A 22,226-nucleotide genomic window follows, 5' to 3' on the forward strand; every position below is an offset into this window, starting at 1 on the left:
GACACACACCCCTCACCTCGCCAGACCGCGTGCGCGCGACGCAGGTGACAGCGGTGCAGGCTGCTATGAGCGAGGGAAGGGTGGGTGGGCACCGGAGCCCGTCGGATCCCCCCTTCCACTTGAAGGAACCCAGGGCCGCTCTGAATAAAGTCGATTCAGGCCTGCAAACTAACTACTCTGGGCAGATTACAAGAGGCCCTTGTCACGTCTGCTCCCTGCAGGCAGACACAAGGCTGCCACGGCCCTAACCGGCTGCTCGAAAACACAGGACGCTACAGCCCTAGGCTGAAGAGGCTGAGGCCTCACCCACTAGGCAACAGGAAGGACTATACTAAAGGGAGACTGGGCTCTGCAGAACCCATCGCTAAGGGACCCTTCAATCCCTCGAAGGCTCCATGAGCTTGAAGAACATGCCACTGCAGAGGTGATGCTCCAGAGAACCATGAGTGAACAAGAGTCCTGGGCAGGCTTACAGCTCGCGAGGACGTCTGTGGACAGTCAAATCGTGGCGTGGGTGCATTCAGGGAGTTACCAGGCTGGTGGTACTACTGAAGCCGGGAGCGGGGAGGGGTGGGACGGACAGCGAAAGTATCTTTGGCCTCTGCAAACAGCTCTCAACCAGTACTTTTGTACCCACGGTGGAGAGGGAGACGGTCTCGCCTGCAGTAGGATAGGGAACACCAGCCAGAGCCCAGGACGTGGTCCCTCTAGGCTGCGCTCACCGTCTGCACTGGTGTCACTTCAGTGGTTTCCCCTGGAGAAGCTGGAAAACCTTCCATGGGGCCAATACATTTTCAAGAACTTGTTTTACTCCTTAGCTCTTAATGTAATTGACCACAGCTGTCAGTGATCTGCTCCCAGAATTAAAGGTATCTGTCTTAAATGGGAAATCAGCAGGAAAAGGAGAAAGATTAAAAAAATGTCTTTGGCGCTCAGCTGCGCCTCAGAGGAAAACAGCCAACAGACACTGATTTTCCCTCGTGACTGGTAAAACTACTTCAGAGAGCAAATTTTGAAAATGAGCAAGAAAAGCAGCAAAATTAAAAAGCAATTAGGTCAGATCACAAAATGGGCTTCTTTTGTTTATGTTAGTTATATGGATAGCTGGATTTTAATTAACCATGAGAAAACAACATAATATACCAGTTGCTGTTGTTTGGGAAGAGAATGCATTCTGGAATTACTGTTGTTGATTATAGCTCCTGACGGCTAAGTATTTAATGACAAGTAGATGATAAAGCTGGGGTTTTTTTTGTTGTTGTTGTTTTTTAATTTCAAGAATTCGCCTATTGTTAGATTAAGGAAGTAATAAGACCCTGCAAGGTTCAACTGTAAACAAATTACCAACGAACGGCATTCCCAAGAAGCCAATCTGCAATGCTAATGAAATAAGAACCCCAGGACGGGACGCCCTCTGCAATCAGGCCCCAACCCACCCAGTGGCGAGGGCTGAGCTGAGCAGGCAGCGCTGACTGACTTGCTGAGCTCAGGCTGGAGCAGCCACGTGAGAATCAAAAGGAGAGAAGGAAGCATTTCTCAGGCTCAAATCATAGTAAACTCAGCCGATCCAATCAGGTCCTATTCTCTCATTTTCTGTTTCTCTGCAGGAAGCCTCGTCTCCCAAGAGCGCTTGGAATTCTCAAGGGGCTCTGGAAACATTTTGCAGAACACACAGGGCTGCTGCATTCACATCGTCTTATTAAAATTCTGTAACACAGGGCATCAGGCACCTAATTTGGCTAGGAACCAGCAATCAGGAAATTTCAGAGGTATATCCCGTTTCTAAGGTAAAGAGGGATGACAAGTAAAGACTGAGAAGTATCTTATACCCCGTGAGTCTGAGTGTTATATGTTAGTATACGAATTCAGATCCTAAGTCCATACACTGTGCCAAGATAAAAGGGGGGGGTGGTATTTGAAGAATTTCTTTAAAAAGAAACAATAAATCTTGCATGTAAAGAGTGCTGTCCCTGCCAAGCAGAATTCTCTGCTCAGGAGCTGGGGGAAGAACACCGGCCTGATATAGAAACCCGCCAGGGGAGCTGGCTGCCGGGGGCACCTTCATCCTTGAGCTTCTTTGGGAACTGATAGAAGCTGGGGTTTATTTGGAGTCAGCGTCACGGAGAGTCTGCAGTCAGTTCTGTTCTCCCTCCCGGATGATGCAGCTGAAGCAGCGTGATGCTGAAGGTGGGCTTTGGGTCAAGTTCACTTGGGTTTCCAAGGGTCATTCTGGTAACTCCCTGTCCACTAAAATGGGGACGTGAAAAAACTGGACACAGTGATTTTAAATATCTTTAATTTAGCTTTAAGTTTCTCTGAGAAAAAACGGCCATCAAATCTGAATTCTGCGTCAGCTGACGTCAAGTGCAGGGAGCTCCTGAGCCCTCGGGGTGCTGGAGCACGCACCCTGGGAGGCTTGTCTCTGACGCAGACGCTACAGTTGCGGTTCGTCAAGACACTGATGACACAATCAAACACAGGTCCTCAGACGGGGAAGCTAGAGGCTCTGTTTAATACAGTGGAAGGCTGCTCTGCGGTGTGGAGAGGGGCACAGAGACACACCCTCTACCCCACGCCCCCAGGGTGCCTCCCCAGCCCCACCCCAGCTCCTCTGGCCAGTGGTTACCTTGGTAACTGAGTGATCTGAGGCACTTCATCCCTGTAAATCTTTTCTTTTTAATATGTTATTATTCTTTTTTTTTAATTAAAAAAAATTTTTTTTGACCACACTGTGTTGCATGTGGGATCTTAGTTCCCCGACCAGGGATCAAACCCACATCCCCTGCATTGGAAGGCAGATTCTTAACCACTGGACCACCAGGGAAGTCCCTGATTCAGATTTTAAAATGAAACAAAACCTGACATGTAACAGTTGTAGTGCTGGTATGTCCTTCCCACTTCAAATGCCATCTTCCCCAGCGGTGACCACTAACCTAAATTTGGTACATCAGTATTCCTATGCATGTCTTCAACAAACTGCACGTGTACATCTTCACAAATAACACAGAGTGGTGTTCTGCATGTATCTGAAACGTGTATGGGTGACACTGCACTGTGGTTTGCTTTCTCCGCCTTTGGGAACGTACCTGTTTTGACACGCACGGCTCTATTTCATTCACACCCACTGCTGCACAGCTGTCCCTTGTAGGAACACACCGCATCCAATCCCTTTCTGTGGATGGCCAATTTCTCGCTGTTAGGAGCAATGCAGCCATGGACACTGTCTTTTTACATACGTGAGAAAGTTTCTCTGCATCATTTGCCCACAGGTAGGACTACTAGATCTACTTGATTCAGCAAGCTGATCTCCAAAGGCTGTTCCCAGCTTCACCTCATCCACAAGGGTTCGCACTGCTCCATATTCCTGCCATCTCTCTCTCTCTTTTTTAAAAAAAATTTATTTATTTATTTATTTATTTATTTTGGGCTGTGTTGGGTCTTCGTTTCTGTGCGAGGGCTTTCTCTAGTTGCAGCGAACGGGGGCCTCTCTTGTTGCGGAGTGCAGGCTCCAGACACGCAGGCTCAGCAGCTGTGGCTCACGGGCCCAGTTGCTCCGCGGCATGTGGGATCTTCCCAGACGAGGGCTCGAACCCGTGTCCTCTGCATTGGCAGGCGGACTCTCAACCACTGCGCCACCAGGGAAGCCCCCCACCATCTCTTGATAGCATCAGATTTTTACATTTTGCCCACCAGGTGGGTACGAAATAGCCTCTTATTATCCTAATTTTCATTTCCCTATTACTAGTGAGAGCACACATCTTTGCATATGTTTATGAGCTGATCAGAGAGTTTCTTCTGTTAATTGCCTGCTCAACTCTTGTCCACTTTGTTAGGTTTTTACATCGTTATTATTATTTTTTTTTTGCGGTACGCGGGCCTCTTACTGTTGTGGCCTCTCCCGTCGCAGAGCACAGGCTCAGCGGCCATGGCTCACAGGCCCAGCCGCTCCGCGGCATGTGGGATCTTCCTGGACTGGGGCACGAACCCGCGTCCCCTGCATCAGCAGGCGGACTCTCCACCACTGTGCCACCAGGGAAGCTCCATCATTATTATTTTTTGTTGTTGTTTTTGTTTGTTTGTTTGTTTTTTCACGGTACGCAGGCCTCTCACTGTTGTGGCCTCTCCCGTTGCAGAGCACAGACTCTGGACGCGCAGGCTCAGCGGCCATGGCTCACGGGCCCAGCCGCTCCGGGGCACGAACCCATGTCCCCTGCATCGGCAGGCGGACTCTCAACCACTGCACCACCAGGGAAGCCCCATCATTATTATTTGATGATAGGAGTTTATATATTCTGCATAGTATCCTTTGTCAGCCATATGCACTGCAAAAATCTTCAAGTCTGTGGCAGATCCTGTAATTCTGCTTAAGATGTCTTCTGTCAAACATATTTAAAAATTTTGATTTCTCAAACTGTGGGCCTGGGGTAATGTTCAGAAAAAGGGTTTCTAACCTAAGGTCTCTAATATAATTTAGTAGATTTTCTTCCAAATATTTTAACTTTTACAAATGCTTTCAACATTTAGGTTACCCATCTACCCGCCTAGACATATTTTTACGCATGGTATGACTAAGTAATCTCATTTTTTCCCGTATGGTTAGCCTGTTGTCCCAGTGTCGTTTACCGGTTTACTACATCATTGCCGACTTGTACTGTCGCCGCTGTCACACCACATTTTATGTGTGTACACTGACCCCTGGTCCGCTTCTGCTCTGTGCATCTCTCTGTACTCGTCCCCCACTGCTGCCTGGCTGTGGCTCTGAAGCAGGCCTTCACATCTGACAGGTAAGATGTGCTCCCCATGTGCTGTTCAAGATTTTACGGGCTATTTGTGGGCAACTGCTTTTCCTTATGAATGTTAAGGATCCAGTCTTTAAGCGCTGTATAACACTGCACTGAATTTACAGATTAATTTGAAGGGAATGATTGTAATAATTTCTTTATAATATTGAGTGTTTTTTGTAACGTCCTTCAGTTATGTTTTGTAGTTATCTAATTTTCTCCATAAAAGCCTCACAAATCTTGTGTTGCACTTGCTCTTAAGAGCCTCACAGCTCTGTTGCTACAGTGCACGGGGTCTCTCCTCTTACATTTGCTCACAGGCCACTGCTGGCCCTGGCTTGTGTCTGTGGACCCTGCACTCAGCAACCTCACTGAGCTCTCTTAGTTCTGAGAATTTGTAGGTTCTCTTGGATTTTTCCATGCATCAATTCATCCACATTTTGTCCTTTTCTTTACACTTCTTCTACATCTGCGGTTCTTGTCTTAATAAGGCACTGCTCATGGCGTGCAATGCAACATGCAATAAAAAAGGTGGTAGAGAACACCCTTGCCCTGGTCCCATCTTCAAGATGAATGCAATTAGATTTTCAAAAAGTGTAATGTTTGCCATAGATGTTTTCCAGACACCTTTAATCAGGTTAAGGAAATTCCCTTACAAGTGCTAAATTTTATGATTTTTTTTCCCCTTGCATCTATTAGGGGGATCATATAGCTTTTCTCCTTTAATTTGTTGAGAAAGAATAGTGTATTAATGTATCTCCTGCTGTTCTATCATTCTTGCATTCCTAAAATAAACTCTACTTGGCTACGGGTTTTTTTTTGAAAAAATAGAGCTATGTTAGATATGCTAGTATTTGGCTTTGAATTTTTTCAATCTATAATCATAACAGTAATCGATCTACAATTTTCTGTTCTTCTACCTTCTTTTTCAAACAGTTTCACAGCAAGGTACTCCTGCTCTCAAGAAGCAAACAGGGCAGCTTTCCCTCTTTTTCTAGAAATCCTCTAAAATAGTCTGTGTTCTATGCAAGCCCACTTGAGCCTTGTGAATCCGGGGAAGGCAAACTTTTTACTGCTGAAAAGATCTTTCATGGCTTGTATGTATTCATATTTTTCTATTTCTTGAATGACTCTGGTAATTTTCATGTTTCTAGAAAATTAAGCATTCCATATAAGGTTTTATATGTATTATATTTGCATAAAAGTGTGCTTACAATGTTCTTACAATCTTTACAGACTCTAGTTATATTTGCTCTTTTATTCCTGATATTATTTATAATTAATTAATTAATTAATTTTTGGCTGCATTGGGTCTTTGTTGCTGCGCGCGGGCTTTTTCTAGTTGGGGCGAGCGGGGGCTACTCTTCGCTGTGGTGTGCAGACTTCTCATTGCGGTGGCTTCTCTTGTTGTCAAGCGCGGGCTCTAGGCGTGTGGGCTTCAGTAGTTGTGGCACATGGGCTCAGCAGTTCTGGCGCACGGGCTTAGATGCTTTGCGGCATGTGGGATCTTCCCACACCAGGGATCGAACCTGTGTCCCCTGCATTGGCAGGCAGATTCTTAACCACTGAGCCACCAGGGAAGCCTTCCTGATATTTTTTAATTGCAGTTTTTATTTTTATCAGTATTCTTCAGAGATTTCTAATTTTTAAAAATCAAGCTTTATATTATCCTCTTATTGTTTCTTATTTTTCTAGTTCATGAATTTTTTTCTTTTTCCTTCATTATTTCCTTCCTTCTATTTTGAGGTTTACCCTGGTTTTGGGGGTTTTTTTTGTAACTTCTTGATTCACAGAGCTGCCCTACGGCTTTAAAACCAACTGAATTCGATCACTAGACTGGAGAAACAAAGGCAGTTCTGTACTCAACAGAGAGGAGGGTGGGGTGAACCTGGGAAAGGTGCCAGTAGGTGTAATGAGTAGCTTTAACTCTGGGAAAGAGCGACGTGGCGCCTGCCTCTGTCCTGCACCAAGGTACACACGTAGGGCAGTGCCTGGGAAGATGAAAAGCAAACAGAGCTCTGGGCTGCTCTGACCTCAGTCTCGCCAGCAGACCCAGCACCTGAAAAGGTTCCAGTCTCCACGTGTACCCTCAGTCCAGGTGAGACAAACCAAAAGGGCTCGTGTGGGGGTCAAGCTCAGACGGCAGGGCCAGGAGGGTTCAAAAGCCAAAAGAGGGCCTCCCGGGTGGCGCAGTGGTTAGGAATCCGCTTGCCAGTGCAGGGGACATGGGCGCGGGCCCTGGTCCGGGAAGATCCCGCATGCCGCAGAGCAACTAAGCCTGTGCGCCACAACTACGGAGCCTGCGCTCTAGACCCTGCATGCCACAACTACTGAGCCCTCATGCCTAGAGCCCATGCTCCGCAACAAGAGAAGCCACCGCCATGAGAAGCCCATGCTCCGCAACGAAGAGTAGCCCCTGCTCACCGCAACTAGAGAAAGCCCGCGCGCAGCAACGAAGACCCAACGCAGCCAAAAATAAATAAATAAAACAAATTAAAAAAAAAAAGAACCGATCAAAGTAGACCGTCACTTCTCAGGCCCTCTGCCCCCTGCTTGTACATGGAGGTGTGTGTGTAGGGGTGTTACCACACAGGGACCCTGGGATGCAGGCTCTGAACAGCAGGTGACCCAGATGAGGCCCCCAATGCACCTTCTGCTTCCTTGCCCTCACCCTCAGGGAATGCTGACATGATTTCCTTTTCAAAGGAAGAAAGGGGCAGGTCTGTTGTTTGAGTGATTGTGTCCTGGTAGTCGGACACAGCTGTCCCCACAGGAGGTGGAACTTCCCATACAAGCTGTGCAGCCGGGGGGGCACCCCCTCGTCAGGGAACGTCCTGCTTTGGCAGCTGCCCTGGCAGGGACTCACGGTCACCACAAAGCTCGGACAGTTAGTGAGTGCCAGACTCTCCCAAGAGCATATTATTAACATGCAGACACCTGGGCTCTGCCCACGTAAATAGGTCTGGGTGATGCCTGGGGATCTGAGTTTTAGAAGCTCCCTCCCTGTGCTGGACCCTTCAAGCCCTCCCACCTGGAGAGTCGGGCCTAAGGCCTTTGAATAAGGCCCCAGCACTCAGGGCCCTTTGGAAGAAGATCAAGCCATAGCTGGAGGCCGGATTCACAGCAACGCAGGCCGTGCACCTGAAACGGGCCATCCCCGCCTGCTCTTCCGAGCAGGAAGAGTCCTCAGAGCCTCAATCTCGGGTACCTCTGCTCTGACACAAGGAAAACAAGGGGTCAGTTTCACACTGCCACCTCCATGGGGCATTTGCTCTGGAGGGTCTGGGGAGGATGGGCGGGCCGGGGGATAAAATGGGAATTGGAAATGGAATTAAATTTTTAAAAAACAGGAATAAAAAAAAGGTTAACAGCTGTTGTATAATGTTCATTTAGTTAAAATACCCTCTTAATAATCCTTCAAACAGTGATAATGACATAATATCACACCTAATCAACTAACTTCTGAACAGTCCTAATAGCTAAGAGCTTATTCTACAGAGGTCTTTTAAAATGGAAGAGAACCGAATCCTAAGAGATTTTAAAGCCTCTGCAGGACCCATGTGAAATTAAGCTTCTTAAAACTCCAGTTGGCAGGAGATTTGAGTAAGCCCCAGGAACCACGGCAGGTCTGCCTCACTCTGAAATTCTCGGTCTGAAGCTGCGTTCTGGTGCCCTGCGCTGTGTCTGACACAGGAGTGTCTTCTTAAACCAATGACCTACCCTTCCCGAGATGCCAGAAACGGAACCTGTCGTATTTACTGCTCTCCCTTTGAAGTCCTCTGGTACCCTGGAAAAGCCAAGGGCTCCAGAGGTGAGAAGGACAGTGGACAGTCCCGAGCACCGGCTCACTGCTGCACAGCCATGGAACACACACACCACCCTGAACACACAGGGTCCTCCCCCCGCCCCGAGGGGGCGGACGTCAGGTGTCCACTTGCTGCTTTCAGCCAGCACTTTCTGGTGAAAGAGAGCTGTCTTCTCCTTCAACATGCATCCCCTGCCCTTTTGCCTCCAGTTTTACAGACACTATATTTTAACTGAAAACTTTTTCAAGAATCAAGGGCTACTGAAAGTTGTGAAAACAACAGCCGTGGATGAGGCCCATCTGAACTTCCTAATCCCTCCAAGTTCACTTCAGGCAGGACCTCCGGCTCACCACCGGGGGTGGGGTCAGTGCAGAGAGAGGCCACCCAATGCTTGAGCCTCTCATCCCTCCCGATGCAGGGAGCCGCCCTTTTGGGACGGTGAGACGCGGGTCCCTGCCCCCACCCCCAGACTCGGGGCATCTCCCGGAGCCTCAGTCTCCCTTCCGGACCGTGCACTCGGGTTTCCAAGCTGCTCTCTGCACTGCTGTGAAGAGACGTGCTCCCTGCTGTCTCAAGAGAGCCCCTCTGGGCCTTAGTCAGGGGCTTTCTTCTCTGTCCTGTGTCCTTCTCTTTCAGTCCTCCCCACAAACCCGAGTCAAATAACTCACTTTGTGTGGCCGCTTAGCAGTGGTCACTTAGCAGTGGTTCTGACTTTTAAGGATGCTGATGTACTGCCAAGGATGATGCTTTCGGGTACTTTTCAAAGACAGTTAACTGCATTATGTTGCTGTTTTTTTAATAATTTATTTTATTTTTATTTATTTTTGGCTGTGTTGGGTCTTTGTTGCTGCATACGGGCTTTCTCTAGTTGTGGTGAGCAGGGGCTACTCTTTGTTGCAGTGCATGGGCTCCTCATGGTGCGGTGCACGGGCTCTAGGCACGGGGGCTTCAGTAGTTGTGGCACGCGGGCTCACTAGCTGTGGCGCACGGGCTTAGCTGCTCTGCGGCATGTGGGATCTTCCCGTACCAGGGCTCGAACCCATGTTCCCTGCATTGGCAGGGGGATTCTTAACCACCACGCCACCAGGGAAGCCCCTGCTCTATGTTTTTGCTTGTTGTACAAAGATCAACTTTTCACTCAATGACACTGTTATTAGTAATCAAAGGTTGCATCAGACCCATTTCCTCACAAGGACGAAAGGCAAACAGATCGTCCTGTCACTGGATAAGTATTGATACAAGGATGTAAACTGGAAGCAAAAGAGTCACTACTTTAACCCCCCTCCTTGGCCCCAGCCTATCCGGGTTCCATAGAAAGAAACGAACAAACACCCAGCACTTGGCTTGGCAGGGCATGATCCCATCCACTCCAACAAAAGCCAGGATGATGTTTGGTTCCTTTAGACTTTGCTCATGTCAAGTGTAACTGCATCCTTTTGGACACTCGGGGAAAAAAAAAAATTAACTTCTAGTTAATGACAGAATGATAAGGTTATTTGATATATGTTCCCCGACACTGACAGTTACCGATTTATGTTCGGTGCTTCTGATTCTACAACATCGTAGAATTTCTTCCGTACACACCTGAAGAAGAGTACACCTATCTTGGTAACACAAAATCATTCCCCTCTTGCTCCTTTCTTACAGACGTTGTTTTGGGTGAATTGCAGAGCCCCAGAGGTGAGTCCTGCTTGGCCAAAGACAAGTTCCCTTCCCTAGCCCCTGTCATGGTCACAAATAACCATGGCTTAGTTCTGGCCAATGAACAGTAACAAGAAAGTCTGCAGGGGGAGTCCAGAAAAGATGGATTTTGCTGATAAAAGCAGAGAGTCACTGAAGAAAAGGCCATTTCTGACCCCTCTGTTTCCTGCCTTGAATGTGACCATGACGCATGGAGCTATGGCAGCCTTCTTGCAACCATACGAGGCAAAAAGGATGAGGCAGAGAACCCAAAATGTGGAAGAGGGTGGTAAGGGAATCAGAAAGAGCTCCCAGTCCAGTTGAAGCAGCCTTAGAGGACGACGTCCAGACTTCATGTTAAACAATTTAATAAAATGTCTTTTTTGCTTTAAGTATCCTAACTGATAGAATAAAATAAACGAACAAAATCAGAATGGCTTCAGGCTTCTCTCAGTGACAGCACTAAACAGAAAACTGTGGAACAACGTATACAGAGTTTCAAAGGAAAAACAGATCCGCTGCAACAATTCTATGCGCTGTGAATTTACCATTCTTGTATGAAGGGAATGGAAAGTAGTTCTCAGGTAAGTAAGCCAGGAAAGTATTTCAATTATCTGAGCCATCTGAAAAACCACGTGAAGATCTGCTCTCAAAATAAATAACTAAATAAACAAACCCAAGAACTCAATTTATGACATAAAATGTTAGGATGTATTAAAACTATTTCAGCAGTATAGTCTAGTAGACTTGTGTAAATATGTTTATACAAATGAAAAATTTTTTAAAGAAGATACTTATATAAAATATAATTTTGTTAAATAATTACATAAAATATAATTTTAACAATAAACAGTATCTACGCCCAGATAAGTCAACAAAACCAGAAAGTGGGTGGGAGAAAGTATAAACATATTCATTCTTCATCTTAAAATATACATTGTTTTATTCTTGGTATTTATTCTTAGCATTAAACCAACATTTCTCTAATTTTCAATGTTTTTGTTGAATTTTTGTAAACATGAAAAATTGCAACTAGTTGAATTGAATGTAGGAAACAAACTTTCTTAACCCCTGGAGAAAAAAATAACTAATAAAACTAAGGATCAACAAAGTAGAACACTTTTTCCATGTAAGAGGAGAATGAAAACGGTAGAAAAAGCAAGGAAGCAGAAAAAAGCAGAATGACATAAAAAATTAGATAAAAGACCAAACACGAAAATGGTTTTGTCCTATTAAACTTCAGACTGTCATGTTGATCTAAAAATAAAAATACAACACTAGGTTGCTTACAAGAGGCAAACCTAAATCAAAATGACACCCCAAAAATGAAACTCATAGAAGACAAAAACGGGACTTCCCTGGTGGTCCAGCGAGTTAAGACTCTGTGCTCCCAGTGCAGGGGGCACAGGTTCGATCCCTAGTCAGGGAACTAAGATCCTGCATGCTGTGCAGTGTGGAAAAAAAAAGTAAAACATATAGAGAAAAGGAAAACACTAGATGCAATGCCAGAGAGTCATTCTATGCTAATAAAGATACACAATATAATTTCTATTCCCCAAATCACTGTATTCAAACATACCCAGCAAACACTCAGAAATAAGCAGAAGTTACAAAGTGCCCCAGCAGGCACTTTACCTGTCAAATGGACGGTAATAAGAATCAAGAGGTTTTGAATGCAGTTAATCAGGTTGGTTTAATGCATAAATTCTGAATTTTTGAAACCATGACAGACACTACTAGCCTTTAAAAAAAACACCCATCAAATATCGATTAACCTAGGGACAACAAGAGAAGCCACCGCGATGAGAAGCCCGCGCACCATAACAAAGAGTAGCCCCTGCTTGCCGCAACTAGAGAAAGCCCGTGTGCAGCAACGAAAGACCCAACACAGCCAAAAATAAATAATAAATAAATAAATTTTTTTAAAAAGCTAGATTTAAAATGTTTCCTATGTAGTACTGAGTGAAGAAAGTAGGCTGCCCAACAGCAACTGCAGTATCGTGTTGTTTACATAAAACGACATGCATCTAACTACTGGAGGATATAGGAGACAGTTCAGGAAGGATCTACTCTCTTAGCAATTTTCAAATATACCACATGGTAGTATTAACTACATCACATCCCCAGAACTTGTTTATCTTATAACTGGAAGTTTGTACCTTGTGATTACCTTTATCCAATTCCTCCGCCTTCTACCCCTGCCACTGGTAACCAAATCTGATCTTTTTTTCTGTGAGTTTTTTCTTTTAAGAGTCCACATATAAGTGATATCATACAATATTTGTTTCTCCCTGTCTGAATTATGTCACTTAGTATTAAGTGACATAATTCAAGGTCCATCCACGTAGACACAAATAGCAGGATTTCCTTCTTTTTATGTCTGAATAACATCCCATATTGTGTGTGTGTGTGTCTGTGTGTGTGTCTGTGTGTGTGTGTGTGTGTGTATAACGCTTTCTTTATCCTTTCATCCATCAACGGACATTTAGGTTGCTTCCACGTCTTGGCTACTATAAATATGCTGCAATGACACGGGGGTTCAGATTATCTCTTTGAGACAGTGATTTTGTTTCCTTTGGATGTATACCCAGGAGTGGAATTGCTGGACTCTATGGTAGTACCATTTTTAATTTTTGGAGGGAACTCCATATGTTTTTCAGAGTGGCTGCACCAGTCTACATTCCCACCAACAGTGCACAAGGGTTCCCTTTTCTCCGCATCCTCACCAACACTTGTGATCTCTGGTCTTTTCGATGAAAGCCAATCTGAGGTGTGAGGTATCTCACGGTGGTTTTGATTTGCATTTCCCTGATGATTAGTGATGTTGAACACCTTTTCATGTACCTGTTGACCATCTGTATGTCTTCCTTGGAAAGATGTCTATTCAGGTCCTTTGCCCATTTTTTAATAGGATTATTATTATTTTGCTATTGAGTTACATGAGTTCTTTATATATTTTGGGTATTAACCCCTTATCAGATATATGATTTGCAAATATTTCCTGTCGGTTGTTCTTTCATTTTGCTGGTTGCTCCTTTTGCTGTGCTCACCACCTGTTTATTATGGGACCCTCGACCTTGACCTGCACACTCCCTGACCTCCATCCTTATTTTCTCTCTATTGCATTTAACATTGTCTTATTCCATATAATTTGATCATTTATTTTATTCTCTTCTACTTTCACTCCCTCACGTAAGCTCTATAAATGCAGAGATTTCTTATCAGTTTTGTTCATTGCTGTTTCCCCAGTGACCGGAAAAATACCTGTCACGTGGCAAGCACTCAGATCCTTGCTGAATGAATAAAAGGATGCAAGAATCAAAAGAAATCAACACTGAATAATATAAAATTTTGAATCCAAGTGCAATATTCCTATTGGGATATTTCCTTTTGTAATAGACTGAATTTCCAAAGACATGAATTTTCTCTCTTCTTCTCTCATCACTGTCACATGGAGGAAATCATGGTTGATCCAACAGAGTTAAGATGAGTGTGGATGGCGGTGTGATTGGCATATAGACACTAATATGTATAAAATAGATAACTAATAAGAACCTGCTGTATAAAAACTTAAAAAAAGGATGAGTGTTATTTTAAGCCTGTACTTTTAATTTTACAGATTGAATCTGGGTTCTTGCAGATTCCATCTGCAAGTTAGTCCCATAAGACTAACTAGCACTTAACACTGCAGAGTGCGTGTGGACGGGTAGGTCCCACGAGTGAGCAGGCAGGTGTTCTGGGGTGCGTCCACTGGCGACACTGCTGCTTTCAAGCTCACCAGAAAAGTTAGAAGGAGTCCCTGAAATCATACTGCTTCAGAAAAGGTGAAATGCGCAGCCTAGCCTAAATGACTGATGAAGTTGAAACACATTTTATACTGTTTTGGCTATTTCCTAAAATATACAAAAGATGTTTTTTTTTTTAATGGTTCCATGGTGATGGTGCAGCAACTCATTTAAAAGTGTGGCTGAAACAGGATGGTTTCAGAACAAAGCAATACTCTGCTGACCCCATTTTAATGGCTTTGATTTCTTCTGAAATAGGTGGGAATGCTGTTTCAAAATTGTTGCTCCAACTGCTTTTGGTCAATAATGAAACCCTCCAATGTCGCACTGCAGTGAGAAGACCCAGGTGCCCCTCGGCGTAACAGGCGTCACACGGGGGAGGCTGAATGTCTGCCCTCCACGCCACATACACGTCGGGAGCAAAGCTCAATGGAATAATGGTTCACTCTCTACTCAAAGCCGATTTCACACACTCACATGCCACTAGGCACATACAACAACAACAATACAATTACATCCTATATTTGTGTCGTTACTGGCAGTTTATGAAGTCCTTTCATAGACATCGGAGCCCTAAGAACAATGTGTAAGATGGGCAGGGCAGGCGTTATTGTTTTGTAGATCAGAAATCCAGGGTTTAGAGAGATTACTTCAACCTTCGTCTGGGAATAAGTGGTACAGCCATTAACAAAAGCTACACTTCCCAACTTCAAAGTCCACTGCTATTTAGATGTACTCTCATTTGGGACAGACACTGCTGCTCAGGGCAAACTTTATGACCTGTGAACTTCATACTGAATTTAGTTCCAAATAAAATACTCAGTTTTTTTCTTGCTCTCAGTGATAGTCAAATTCCTTGCTGTAGACCAACCTACCTTCTGAAAGCAACTAGAAATGTTTGATGAAACACACCAAAACATCCATTTGAAGGCACTGGAGTTTTAACAAGGCAGCCAGGGGCTGTAGGGCCAGGTGCCAGGAAGGAAGAGGAGCCCTGAGAATGAGTCCAACACTCTGATCCTCTTCCCCCAAGCAGTGTGGAGCCCAGAGGCTGAACCAGCCAGGAGAAGCGATGGGCGGTCCGGGCGCCGAGGAAGAGGGCCTCTGATAAACGGCCCAGACTTCCAGGGAGGATCCCAAAGGGCTGCTGTCCAGCAGCACAGAGGTCTGGATGCTCACCAGCTCTCTCACAAAAGACAGAACCCCAGCTCTATTCCATCTCAATCCCAGCCTCAGTCAAGGCCATCTGCCCTATCCTAACTCCCTGCCAGAGAGCAAAACTAGACCCTTTTCAGAGGATGAAAACATCAGCTACGGACTTTAAATATCTCCATATCTGTCCATACACAACAAAATATAATAAATGAAACTAAAATTCAATCGGTGGATTTGAAAGCAGAATAGATTTTCAAATAGATTTTCAAAGCAGGGGAAAGAATTAGTGAACTGGAAGGAAACCCAACAGAATTATGTCCAGACTGAAGCTCAGGGAATGAAAAAGGATAAAAAATATGGGAAAGAGCATAAAAGGGACACAGGACATGTGGAAATATCCAGGAGTGGGGAGAGAGGATGGGGCACAAGAGAAACTGACACAGACATGAAGCTACAGATTCAGGAACAAGTACAAACCCCACCCAGGCTCAACACACAGACAGCATTAGGCACATTCTAGTGAGATGCTGAAACCAAAGACAAAGATAAATATCCTCAAGGCAACTAGAGGACAAAGTCAAGATGCCTTCAAAAAGCAACAATAAGACTAACAGTTGATATTTCACCAGGGACAGTGGAGGTCAGAAGACAAGTAAATGACAATGTGCAAGTGCAGAAAGTAACCGTCAACTTGGAAGTCTCTATTCAGTGAAAACGCTCTTCAAAAATAAAAGTGAGGGCTTCCCTGGTGGCGCAGTGGTTGGGAGTCCGCCTGCCGATGTAGGGGACACGGGTTCGTGCCCCGGTCTGGGAAGATCCCACGTGCCGCGGAGCGGCTGGGCCTGTGAGCCATGGCCGCCGAGCCTGCGCGTCCGGAGCCTGTGCTCCGCAACGGGAGAGGCCACAACAGTGAGAGGCCCGCGAACCGCAAAAAAAAAAAAAAAAAAAAGAAAGTGAAATAAAAGATTTTTTCAGGCAAATGAAAGGATAGAATTCATTGCCAACAAATTGGCACTAAGAGAAGTACACAAGTTGGATGAGAACTGGGGAAACAGTCTCGGGGGAAAAATGAAAAGGTAAGAAATGAGGAAAAATGGAAATAACAAGTGCAGATAAATCTAAAGGATATTTACTACAAAAAAACAATAAAAGATGTCCAGTAGGGTTTACACATAAAGAGGGAATTAAACCATATGACAATAAAGCATAAAAGGGAGAGGAGAGGAAGTGGTCTATGCATTGCTCAGGAGAAAACAAGAGTACTCATTTATATTAGACTCTAATTAACAAGCTAACAGCTGAGGAGATACTTAATGCAAAGGAAGCATGAAAGGAGAGGACAAGGAACACGACCAGGTGGGACAAGACGCTAGCATTAACCCCCAACAGCCCACCAGCACTTGCGCTAAAGGGGAAAGGACAAAATACTCCAATTAGAAGACAAGACTGTCAGAGGTCTCAAAATCCAACTATCTGCTACTTACAGGAGACACACTTGAACTATAAGGATACAAAACGACTGGAAGTTGCAAAAACGCTGAATTGAAGCAAGCTGGTGTGTCTGCACTGAGGCTGAGCAAGACAAAAGCGTTACTAGTGATAAAGAGGGCACTTCATAACGACAAAGGGTCAGTCCCCACGAACACAACAGAAACTCACCAACAGGTCTAAATACAAAGGCTAGAGAGAGCTCCATGAAGCCCCATGCAGAGCGGGGTGTCACCCCTCCTGCTTCTACCCCCCCCCCACCCCCGCCAAATGGCCAGCTCCTGGAGGACACAGATGATGCTCTTGTCAGTGCTGGGTTCCCAGGGTGACAGGGGGAAGGGGCACCAAAGATAAAGACACAAGATTATGTTGCTCATTTAGAACGAGCTGACCATTTCTGCCCCAGTGTTAACCCAGTGGCACAGCTGGGAAACTGGGTCACAAGTGTGGACAGGCACTTGGGGATGAAGCTTTGCAAATGTTTGCTCACGGTCTTTCCAGAGACCTATGCTGGGCCCTTCAGAGACGCTAACACAGACACAAGCTGGATCTCTATTGTGTAAGCCTTAGACTCTCTCCCAGGCCCAGAGCATTCTTTCTTTAAATTTTTTTTTCAAATGAAGTATAGCTGATTTACAATGTTGTGTCAGTTTCTGCTGTACAGCAAAGTGATTCAGTTATACACACATATACATCCTTTTTCATACTCTTTTCCATTACGGTTTATCAAAGGATATTGAGTATAGTTCCCTGTGCTCTACAGTAGGACCTTGTTGTTTATCCATTCTCTATATAATAGTTTGCATCTGCTGACCCCAAACTCCCACTCTGTCCCTCCCTCACGCCCCCTCCCCCCTGGCAACAACAGCTCTGGTCTCTATGTCTGTGAGTCTGTTTCTGTTTCATAAATAAGTTCATTTGTATCATATTTTAGATTCCACATACAAGTGACATCATATGGTATTTGTCTGTCTTACTTATTTCACTTAATATGATCATCTCTAGGTCCATCCATGTTGCTGCAAACGGCATTATTTCATTCTTTTTTATGGCTGAGTCATATTCTAGTGTGTGTGTGTGTATACCACACCTTCTTTATCCATTCATCTGTCGATGGACACTTAGGATGTTTCCATGTCTTGGCTATTGTGAATAGTGCTGCTATGAAATAGGGGTGCATGTATTTTTTTTGAATTATAGTTTTGCCCAGATATATGCCCAGGAGTGGGATTGCTGAATCATATGGCAACTCTATTTTTAGTTTTCTGAGGAACCTCCATACTGTTTTTCCATAGTGTCTGTACCAACTTACATTCACACCAACAGAGGAGGAGGGTTCCCGTTTCTCCCCACCCTCTCCAGCATTTGTTATCTGTAGACTTTTTAACGATGGCCATTCTGACTGGTGTGAGATGGTACCTCACTGTAGTTTTCATTTGCACTTCTCTAATAATTAGTGATGTTGAGCATCTTTTCATGTGCCTCTTGGCCATCTGTATGTCTTCTTTGGAGAAATGTCTCTTTAGGTCTTCTGCCCATTTTTTAATTGGTTCTTTCATTTTTCTGTTGTTGAGTTGCATGAGCTGTTTGTATATTTTGGAAATTAAGCCCTCGTCGGTCGCCTCATTTGCAAATATTTTCTCCTAGTCTTTAGGTTGTCTTTTCATTTTGCTTATGGTTTCCTTTGCTATAGAGAAGCTTGTAAGTTTGATTAGGTCCCATTTGTTTATTTTTGCTTTTGTTTCTGTTGCCTTGGGAGATTGACCTAAGAAAACATTGGTGTGATTTATCTCAGAGAATGTTTCGCTTATGTTTTCTTCTAGGAGTTTTATGGTGTCATGTCTTACATTTAAGTCTTTAAGCCATTTTCAGTTTATTCTGTGTATGGTGTGAGGGTGTGTTCCAGCTTCACTGATTTACATGCAGCTGTCCAGCTTTCCCAACACATCTTGCTGAAGAGACTGTATTTTTCCCATTGTATGTTCTTACCTTGTTTGCTGAAAATTGACCATAGGTGAGTGGGTTTATTTCTGGGCTCTCTGTTCTGTTCCATTGGAGCCACATATGTGGCTGTTTTTGTGCCAGTACCACATTGTTGTTTTCTTTTATAAATTTATTTGTTTATTTTTGGCTGTGTTGGGTCTTCATTGTTGCGCACGGGCTTTCTCTAGTTGCGGCGAGCGGGGGCTACTCTTCGTTGTGGTGTATGGGCTTCTCATTGCGGTGGCTTCCCTTGCTGTGGAACACAGGCTCTAGGCGCACGGCTTCAGTAGTTGTGGCTCGTGGGCTCTGGAGCGCAGGCTCAGTAGTTGTGGTGCGCGGGCTTAGTTGCTCCGCGGCATGTGGGATCTTCCCAGACCAGGGCTCGAACCCATGTTCCCTGCATTGACAGGTGGATTCTTAACCACTGCACCAGCAGGAAAGCCCCACATTGTTTTGATTACTGTAGCTTTGTAGTATTGTCTGAAGTCTGGGAGGGTTATGCCTCCTGCTTTGTTCTTTTTCCTCAGGATTGCTTTGGCAATTCAGGGCCTTTTATGCTTCCATATAAATTTTAGGGTTATTTGTTCTAGTTTTGAGAAAAATGTCATGGGTAATTTGATAGGGATTTCATTAAACCTGTAGATTGCTTTGGGCAGTATGGCCATTTTAACAATATTAATTCTTCCAATCCAAGAGCATGGGATATCTTTCCATTTCTTTGAATCATCTTCAATTTCCTTTATTAAATGTTTTGTAGTTTTCAGCATATCCGTCTTTCATCTACTTGGTCAGGTTTATTCCTAGGTATTTTATTTTTCTAGATGTGACTTTAAAAGGGATTTTTTTTTACATTCCCTTTCTGATATTTTATTGTTAGTGTAAGGAAATGCAACAAAGTTCTGTATGTTAATTCTTGTATCCTGCTACTTTGCTGAATTCGTTTCTCAGTTCTAATAGTTTTTGTGTGGAGTTTTAAGGGTTTTCTATATATAGTATCATGTCATCTGCATATAATGACAATTTTACCTCTTCCCTTCCAATTTGGATACTTTTTATTTCTTTTTCTTATCAGATTGCTGTGGCTAGGACTTCCAGTATTATGTTGAATAGAAGTGGTGAGAGTGGGCATCCTTGTCTTGTTCCAGATTTTAGCGAGAAGGCTTTCAGCTTTTCACTGTTGAGTATTATGTTGGCTGTGGGTTTGTCATAAATAGCTTTTATTACATTGAGATATGTTCCTTCAATGCCCAGAGTATTCTTTAATCGAGATGCAGACAAGGCCTGAAACGGTCCCCAAAGAACATATAAAGGGAAAAAAAGAGTGGTCTGGTGCTAAAAACTTGGAGTTGGTTTTATAAAAACACTAAAAATAATAAAAACAATTGAACAAACAAAAAGCAAAGCGGCAGATTATGAATAATGGCATGGCTTTGGCCTGAATTTTGCACATAAGGTGCACGTTAGCCCCTGCACTGAGTTGGGGGGAGGTGTGAGGCAAAGAGCCTTGCAGTTGGCCCCCTCCCACTGCCTGGCCACACTGGCTCCTGCACCTGCCCGCCTCTCACGCCGGGACAGGGAGGTCACACTGATGGCGCACAAGCAGCAGCCTCACCTCCGTCAGGACACGAGAATGTTCCAGGGGAACGGAAACAGCGCATTCTGCCGTTACACTGCCCTGGAGAACCTGAGGCAGGAAAAAGAGGAACAAAAGCCTTGGTTCTTCTCAATTTCTTGGGATTCTGTCAGCATGTGGTCAGCTGGGAACACAACTTCTCAGGAGTTTGGCTGCAAGCTACCAACACCCAGGCCTTCTTGCTTTTTGGGTGCCTTTGGGCCTCATGCCAAAGACTCCTGCCTGAAAACTGGGAACAGACAAGACACTCATGCAGAGCGGACGGCGAGGCACCGCATCTAGGACGTAGAACTGCCAGCAGGAACCTGGCCACCGGGAGCCCCATCCCTCCTTCCCTCCCCACCTCCCTGTGCGACCTCAGGCAGGTGGTCCCACGCCGCAGCAGGGGCCCGGCTCTCCCAGCTGCCGTACGGACCGGGATAAAGCACGTGGCACAATGACAGTAAAGTCCAGGACTCCTGGGGAAGGGCTCCAGACACAGAGGGGTGCCTGGACAGGGGCCTCGGGCCATCTCACCTGCCTCTGCCCAGCAGGCCAGGGCCACCCTGAGCTGCCCTCGCAGACGTGGGCTCCGCAGTTGGGGGTCTCTGGGGACTGGTGTGTGATGTCACCCAGAGAAGAATCCCCCTGCTGACTCCAAAGGAGCCTCCGCTGACTGAATAAAGTGAAAGCACATAAAAGCTGAGCGCAGGCCAGGACACCACCCAGAGTCCGATGGTGCGTGGTTGTGGTCATCGTGGAACAGGTGTTTAAGGCTCACTGTCACGCCACAGCCAACCCACCGCCCCGACAGCCACAGACGCCTCCGAGGCCAGCGAAGCCCAGCGCAAGCAGCAGGCCCCGCTCCGTGGAGCGCCAGCCCTGCCGACCGGGACCCTGCCCACGGGGCCCCATGGGGTCGGAGGGGGTCCGCCAGGCCCCCCGGCTGGCCCTTCGAATGGGGAGCAGGTGGGGCAGCGGCCACGCGGAGGCTTGGTTGTGCGCGCTGATGAAACACAACTTTCGTAAGAAAAATGTAACGAGCAAACAAGGCTCTTGGCCCCCGAAATGAGAGCCCCTCCAGCACCCACTGACAAGAGGCAGAGACGCCCTTCGGAGCTGGGCTTCCTCTTGCTCCCCCAGATCTCCTGCTCTCCTAAAAATAAAACAGAACCTCACAATAATGGCCTTCAAAGCTTCACGCCAAGCTGCTGAGTTTACATGTGGGGAGCGTGGACGACATCCCTCTTACAGCCCTGCATCCTGAGGAGCCACTCTCCTAAGACAACCGACATCCACCCGGACGCTCCACCAGAGCAATCAGCACGGCCCATTACTGAAGTGCCTGCTCGCTGGATGGAATTTTCTAAAAAACAAAGGAAAAGGAGAGGGAAAAAAACAAACAAACCAGCCCCTCACGAGTTCTGATCCCTGTTTGGGCGGCATTAAAGCCAGACATTTAAAAAACTGGTCAAAACAGAGTCCTTTAGTGATTCTTTTCAAGGAAAAAAAAAACGACTGTAATTTATTATTAAGTGGAGTCAACACAATATGTCCTTGATGGAAAGGCTGCCAGGTAAACCCACCAGGTGTGGGACTTGGACAAAGTCCTCTCCCAGGGAAGGACCCTCGTGGGGTCGTGGTTGATTGAGGCAGCTCTGGTCTCAGGAGCAATACTTCAGTTTTAGACACAAAGATGTTTCAAAACCCTTCATTTTTAATTGCGCGAGAAAAGGGAAAGGTGGAGCTCTCTAACGATTTGAAACCCGAGGGAAATCTGTTCCTTGAACAAGTGGTTCTCGTTTTCAGGGGACTTAATACATAAGTAAATGAAAAGGAATGGTGCTGGCTGACGGTGGGGAGAGAAGAAAAGAAGATAATGTTTCTCCTCCAAGAGTTTATTCGATTTTACCTACATCAACAATTTTAAAGTAAA

The 22,226-nt window shown here is 45.4% G+C and overlaps 1 protein-coding gene across 1 annotated transcript in view; it reads right to left on the minus strand.

Moving 5' to 3' along the window:
- The window catches only part of GALNT2 (polypeptide N-acetylgalactosaminyltransferase 2), a 179,043-nt gene that overhangs the window by 35,889 nt on the left and 120,928 nt on the right, over positions 1-22,226 (minus strand). The gene's annotated exons all lie outside the window — the stretch shown is intronic.

This window comes from Kogia breviceps, chromosome 2 (genome assembly GCF_026419965.1).
Source record: "Kogia breviceps isolate mKogBre1 chromosome 2, mKogBre1 haplotype 1, whole genome shotgun sequence".
NCBI classification, from domain to species: domain Eukaryota; kingdom Metazoa; phylum Chordata; class Mammalia; order Artiodactyla; family Physeteridae; genus Kogia; species Kogia breviceps.